Consider the following 7,818-nt stretch of genomic DNA (forward strand, 5'->3'; position numbering starts at 1 on the left):
GGGGGAGGGGCGGGGAACGGGACTTCTTGACATCACACAGTGAAGTCAGTGACAGCCTACCTACCACACACTTGTTCTAATCTTGTCGTTCACTCTCGAAGCAAAGAAGCTGTAACTTTACAGCCCCTTTTCCACATACGCCCCCAGACTTTCACTGCTCGCTCAGAAAAGAGTTTGACCCCAGTGTGGGAGTCTCCAAGTGGCTCCTCCCCACCAAGTCAGCCTAGCTGACCTGTCCTCACCCACACTACTGCAGATTTCTGACCTATACCTCAGGTGCCTTGAAAATCAGGGCAGGAAGATGAGGCTTAGGAAATGGAAATTTCTATGGGGCAGGATGGCTTAGTTGAATAAGCGCTTGACAGGTTTCTGGAACCAAGTCGAGCCCCCATACAACCTTGGAAAAGTCACTTAACATCTCCAAGTCTTGCATAAAATGAGCATATGACTATGCAAGAAGTTAGAAGGCAACAATAAGAACATCCAAGTTGTGGGCTGCTATAACCCCATGATCCATAATCTGTCCTGTGATTCAAATGTCTTGACAGAAGGAGAAAAGAATTGACAGCCAATCCAGAATGGTATATGCCAGCCTCACCTTTCAGTTCATGGTTTGAGTGGGATGAAGTTGGGAGATTATAAAAGGTCTAAATCAGACAATTGAGCCATGGCCAAAGACCTAAACCCCAAAGACCCAGATTCATCTTCTGAAGTGAAATCACTATACAGACAAGAAAATAAAATCATTAAAAGGAGAAATACATAAAGAGAAATTGACTGAACTTTCCTGGTAGTACAGTGGATAAGAATCTGCCTGCCAATGTAGGGGACACGGGTTCAATCCCTGGTCCAGGAAGATTCCACATGCTGTGGGGCAACTAAGCCCATGCATCACAATTACTGAAGCCCATGTGTGGAGCCTGTGTGATGCAACAAGAGAAGCTACTGCAATGAGAAGCCCGCACACCACAACTAAAGAATAGCCCCCACTCTCTACAACTAGAGAAAGCCTGCGTGGAGCAAAGAAGCACAGCAAAAAATAAATAAGTAAATAAACAAAATATATAATTCCTTAAAAAAGAGAGAAGTTGATTCCCATGGTTTCCAACATTCCAGATCTCAATGAGTCTTATTCCTGCTTGTTGGGAGGAAAGGACAGGAAATCTCAAATAGACCAGGATCTGTTTAGAACTTCTCAGCAAAGTGAATTAGAACCCTCTTTACTGGGGACCTTCCTCTAGACAGTCCCACTGAGAGGGCCCAGAGTGAGCTACCACATTCGTCACCTAATCCCCTCCTTGAAAAGTAGGGCTTAAAATATGAGGATCTTAGAGACCATTTAGAGCTCCACTTTATCGATGATCATGATGATGGTGATGGTGGTGGTGATGATGATGATGGCAGCTGTCATTTTATTGAGAACCAACTACACACAAGCCCTTTGGCTAAGGACTTTACATGTGTCATTTCCTTGAATCTTTACCATGACCTTTTGAGGGAACTATTATTACTCCCATTTTACAGTTGAGGAAACCGAGACTCAAGAAGTTAAGTCTCTTGCATAATGTTACACCAGAAATGTCAGACATAGGATTGAAATCCTGCTGCTAAGTCACTTCAGTCGTGTCCAACTCTGTGCAACCCCATAGACGGCAGCCCACCAGGCTCCGCTGTCCCTGGATTCTCCAGGCAAGAACATTGGAGTGGGTTGCCATTTCCTTCTCCAATGCATGAAAGTGAAAAGTGAAAGGGAAGTCGCTCAGTCGTGTTCGACTCTTAGCAATCCAATGGACTGCAGCCTATCAGGCTCCTCGGTCCATAGGATTCGCCAGGCAAGAGTACTGGAGTGGGGTGCCATTGTCTTCTCTGAGGATTGAAATCCAGGGTTGTATAATTCCAAAGCCCGTGCTTCAGGATGCCTCTCTCAGAGTCAAGTTCAAATGCACTCTACAATTCTTTGGCAGAACTTCATTGAATCTTTTCTAGAAAGATCCTACGACACAGGTTCAATGCCCTCATTTTGCACATGGAGAAACTGAGGAACAGAGAGAGACAGTGGCTTGCCCACAGCCAAAAAGATAGAAAGTAGCAGAGTTGAGTCTGGACCTTAGGCCTTTCACATGCCAAGGCCTGTGTTCCAGTGCCTAGAACAGTACCAGGTACATGTCTCAGTAGACATCTGAAGACTGATTCAAGAAACCCACATAGGATGCTGATGGTGGAATCAGAATCCAATTAATTCCCAGGTCTTTTGGCTCCCAGTTCCAAGGAATGTCTACCCATCTCCCCCCACCTCACAGCTTCCCTGGCATTAGGCACATGTTCTGGGAAGGTCTGTCATGAATTCAGATCACCCTTAGGGAACAAAAATAGCTACCACCTGCTAAATGTCTAGACATCTGCCACCTGTATTAAGCACTTTATGGTTGCTAACTCCAATCTTTATAACTACAAGGTGGGTGCTATTATTGTCCCATTTTCAGTTGATGAAACTGAGACTCAGGTGAAGTAAAGCCCCAAAGCTCACACAGCCAAGAAGTGGCACAGACAGAAATGCAAATCTTGGGTCTGTCTGATTCCAGGGCCTCTGTTTTTGCTACCTTGCTAGTTTTTTCTCAAACTGGCCCCCTCTCAAGAGGCCCCTATTGGAGTGTAAGTTTGGCCTGAGTTCCACCACCCCCCTCTACCCCTGCTTTCAACCTGAGCAGTTGCACTTTTAAATGTTTTGCATACTGGGCATCTGCCCAAGCCTTCATTGGAACAGAGCTTTGCAGCAAAATTAAAAAATAATAATATGGTTGAAACCAGAGCTCTGCACCTTCCCCAGTGACCATGCCATCTAGGAACCAGCTCTGCCTTCTCAGATTTTGCCTCCAGCCTCCCTACCTCCTTGGTCACTATCTTCAAACCCTTCTTCCATTCTGAGAGCTTCTGGAGAAAACTCTTCCTTCAGAGAACCAGCTGCGGCTGTAAGCTCTGGCAACTCTGCAGCAGGGAGATGCCTAGACACCAGACACCCCAAGGCTAACTAAGCCCAGACAGACTCTGATCCTCTCGAGGATGGAGCACTGCAAAGGGATTTCTCAGGGCCCTGGATTCAGCAAGCTGTCCTGGCCTGTCCTTGTGCTGCTGAGGCCAGAGGCAGTCCATTAAGACTCTCCCTCATCTCCAGAATAGACAAACAGTCGTGATGGTGGTGGTGTCTGTAACAAGAGCTGCCCACTGTGTGCTGGGCGACTTGTATGACCATGCTGTTATGTCATCCTCACAACAATCCTGTGTGTTAAGATGGCAATTGTTTTATTTCCATTTTAAAAAATGAGAACACTGAGACTCAGTGGCCTAAAACAACTAACCCTTTAGTTCATAAATGGTACCACTGGGATTTGGACCGAGGTTTATAACTATTATGCTATATGACATCCTAGTTAAAATTGCTGCTTCCATTTTTTTATGTGCGTATGATTCACCAGCTGACATGTTTTATCACTCCAGCAATATTCATGACTTGTAACAGCAAAATGAGGTTGTACTGCTGCATTATATGCCCATCTTCGAGATGAAGAAACTGGACACAGAGAGCCCAGGTGATATGCCTGAGGTAAGACAGCTAGAAAGAGATGGGGAGGACAGGATGTGAATCTGAACAGTCAGTCTCAGGGGCCATGTGCTCTTCTGTCTCCCAGAGAAATGGTGCTGAGTTTGTCCAGAAAGAGTAAATGTTCCCATTTCACTTGGCAAGTGGGGCGGAATAACAGCCCTCAAAAATGTCCATGTGCTAATCCTCAGAAGTGGTGAACATGTTACCATATGTGGCAAATGGCACCTAGTAGGTATGATTAAGGATCTTGAGATAAAGAGATTACCCTGAGTTATCTGGGTGGACCCGGTGTAATCACTACGGTGTTATAAGGGGAAAGGGAAGCAGGAGGAATAGCGAGGAGAGGTGATAATTGAGTAGAGGGTTGAGAGAGGTGGGGAGAGCAGAGGGAGATGGAGGCAGAGGGAAGGAGGAGAGGGAGACAGAAATAAAGAGAAACAGAGGGAGGGAGGGAGGAAGAGAGAGAGAGAGCTGTGTTATTGGTCTTGAAGATGGAGGCTGCTGCTGCTAAGTCACTTCAGTCGTGTCTGACTCTGTGTGACCCCATGGACAGCAGCCCACCAGGCTCCTCTGTCCATGGGATTCTCCAGGCAAGAATACTGGAGTGGGTTGCCATTTCCTTCTCCAGATGATGGAGGAAGGGGCCACAAAGCAAGGAATCAGGGAAGCCTCTAGAAGCTAGAAAAGGCAAGGAAACAGATTCTCCTTGAGAGGTTCCAGATGGAGCACAGCCCTGCCAACACCTTGATTTTAGCACTCTGACCTCCAAAACTGTAAGACAATAAATCCTTGTTTTAAGCCACCAAGTTTGTTGATATTTGTTACAGCAGCCATAGGAAACCCATACAGCAAGTTTGCTGGAGGACCCTACAATAAGAAACCCATGGCAAATCAGCCTCAGGAATCACACCTGAGCCCCCTCTTGGCCAGAGGACCCAGGGCTTCAGTCATATCACTGCCTGTTCCAAACAATACAGTGTACATATGTGTACAGGTGTGCATGTGCACACATGACTGTACATGAGTGCACACAGAAGCAGATCCTACAAGAGAGAAGATTCATGCTCAAAGCCACAGCCCAACCATCAAGCTCTGTTGCTGGATGGCACTGGCAGGGCACAACATGCTTTATTCACTCCCTCCTTCTCTTTTTTTATGAGCCTCCAGGGAAATGCTATCAATGGGACCACAAAAGAGAAGAAATGTCACAGGGCAGCTTTCCAGGAGCACAACTCACTACAGGGGATAAGTCAAAGACAAAACAAGTAGACGGAGGAGAGAGACAAGTGAGCAAGAAAAAGAAAAAGAGCTGAAGAGGGAGAGAGAATTGCTGGGTTCTTCCAACAATTGCTTTGTGCCCTGGGAGATCCTGTCCCACCACGAAAGGGACAAATCTTAGGAAAGCCCATTAGCCCTTTGGAGAAAATATGGCTAAGTACAGGGGAGATGCTGCAGGACTTGACAAGATAAACTTAAAACAAATCAACAAGTATTACTTATTAACCCGTCGATTCGGTGTTATCAGGCAAGGCACTTCTAGGGGAAAGAAACTTGGACTTGCCTTCTGGTGCTATGAGCTTGATCCTGGGCTCCCCCCACTCAGCAGCTGTGCGACCCTGGGTAGGTCACTTGAACTTTCTGAACCTGTTTCACCAACTGTAAAATGGGACTGCAAGACCCTTCCCACCTACCTGCAAATGTGGCTAGGACATTTCATTGAGCTAATGAATGTGGATGAGTGTTATATACTCTAAAACAATAGCAGTTACTATTTATTAAGCACCTACTATGTGCTGGGTGCTTAACTAGGCTCATTTTTACCTCAAGGAGTGCAGTTAAACGTCCAGCCTCAAACTACTACTGGTGCTGGAAGACGGCACGTCAGCAGAGACAGTACAATGAAATGGGTAAAAGGCCAGGTTTTAGGGTAAAGTTAGCTTGGCTCCAATCTGGCTTTACCACACACAAACTGGGTGGCCTGGAGGAAGTTACTCAGCCTCTCTGTGTCTCAGTGTTCCTGTGAGTCAGGTGGAGATTGTAACAGTATCTCTTCATATGGCTGTCATTAACTGATGTATGTAAATCCCTTAGCGTGCCTGGCATATAGAAAACCCCATGTGTAACATCTTTGCTTATTATTGTTACTATAGTGATGATGATTATTGTTGAAGAGAGGCGTTTTCCAAAGGGCGATACATGCTGTGCTGAGGTGAAAAGGGTCGTGTTATGTTAGGTGGCCTATAGACACATTTTTTTTAAGGTTTAAATGTTATATATTTATTTTAAAGTGCATCAGAAAAAAAACTGTATTTTCATTTCCAGTAGTGACATAATGTTTTCTTCTATGCAAGTACACTTAAGTTGAGGCAATGTAAGGCAAAAATAGGTTTGATTTTCTCTTTTATTTCCAGCACTTCAATCGCATTATCCGCCCTGAATCCATCCTCTAGGCATGCTAGATTTACCTAACTGCCTTGCCCCACTACCTTTAGCAACTGCATCTCTCGTGGGTGGGGGTTGGGAGCCCCAGTTACTCCAGGAAATCCAGAAGCATGATCTAATGACAAGAAAATAAAGAAAGAAGGCGGAATCTTTGCACTCCCAGGCCCCCTCCAGAATATGCTCCTGGTCTATAACAAATCAGTTCAGTCACTCAGTTGTATCTGACTCTTTGCGACCCCATGGACCCCAGAACTCCAGGCTTCCCTGTCCATCACCAACTCCTGGAGCCTGCTCAGGCTCATGGCCGTTGAGTTGGTGAAGCCATCCAACCATCTCATCTTCTGTCGTTCCCTTCTCCTGCCTATAACAAATAAATAACACTTAGTGAAGCCTAACCATATGTTAGTCCATCATATGAGCTCCTGAAATACAGCCTACTCCCTGGGTCCAGCATACATTACAACCAATTCTCCCATCAGACTGGCTGCTTCAAGAACACAGCTCAGTCTCGAGTGTCTCAAAGTTCTCGGGCCCAGAGCACTTTGATACGTTGTCAGTTCTGCACGTGGTCTTCCCAGGTGGCACTAGTGGTAAAGAACCCACCTGCCGGTGCAGAAGACATAAGAGAGCAGGTGCGATCCCTGGCTTGGGAAGATCCCCTGGGGAAAGGAATGGCAACCCATTACAGTATTCTTGCCTAGAGAATCCTCATGGACAGAGGAGCCTGGCTTAGAACACATGCAGTGCTGAATAAGTGAGTTATTCTTAGAATGTTTAGTATCTGTATCTTTTATTTTACTGAAATCTCAGAAAGAGGGTGTCTGACCACCTGAAATTGCATGTATAGTTGTAAATGGGATATGGCAGTGGTTCATGGGATTCTGCAAGGGGCCCCGTAACTTCAAGATACAGCTAGCTTTGAACAATTTTAGAAGAACTGGGGCTAGATTATCCTCCAAGATGATCAATACCAGAGTTGCTGGCTATAGGGAGAGAGCAGAACAAGCTAGGAGAGGTCAGGAAACTTGCCTGAGTGAGATTTTAAGCTGGTTAAATTTGGACGAGTGGAAAGAAGAGTTGAGTGAGGAAGAGCAGCTTGAGAAAGAAGTTCAGCTGTCCTGACGCCCACTAAGGCATGGAGGATGGAGGGGACTGACATTTGCTGGGAGAATCCACATTTTCACAAGGAGCTTTAAGCTCTGGGTTTTTTTGTTTTTTGTTTTTTTAAGAGTGAATCCATAATGGAGGGATCCCAGGCACTCTGACTGAAAGTGGGGAGGGCAGGAGAGGCAGGACTGTATCCTGTGAGGTCTTTCAAAGCACACATCCAAGAAGACCCTCTCAAACCCTGGTCTGGCTTTCCTCTTAGATAAACCAGATTCCTCGCTTCTGCTGAGAACAGATATCTGTCGGTATCTTCCATTCACCAGCCAGTATCAGGGAGGAAGCAAAGGGAAAGTTTGGAGTAGGAAATGGCAACCCACTCCAATATTCTTGCCTGGAAAACCCCATGGACAGAGAAGCCTGGCAGGCTACAGTCCATGAGGTTGCAAAGAGTCAGACACGACTGAGCACACACACACTCAAAGGGAAAGTTGGCTCCTCGGGAAGTGACTTAGATACTCACCAAGCACCTAGAAGAATGACTGAAAGGGAATTGGTCTTGGGTCCCACCTTTTCCATTTACTGGCTGTGTGACCTTGAGCAAGTCATTTCATCTCTCTGAGCCTTAGCATCCTTATCTGTAAAATGGGACAGTACTAATACCTACGGCA

Source organism: Bison bison, unplaced genomic scaffold (assembly GCF_000754665.1).
Source record: "Bison bison bison isolate TAMUID 2011002044 unplaced genomic scaffold, Bison_UMD1.0 scf7180017864495, whole genome shotgun sequence".
Taxonomy (NCBI): Eukaryota; Metazoa; Chordata; class Mammalia; order Artiodactyla; family Bovidae; genus Bison; species Bison bison.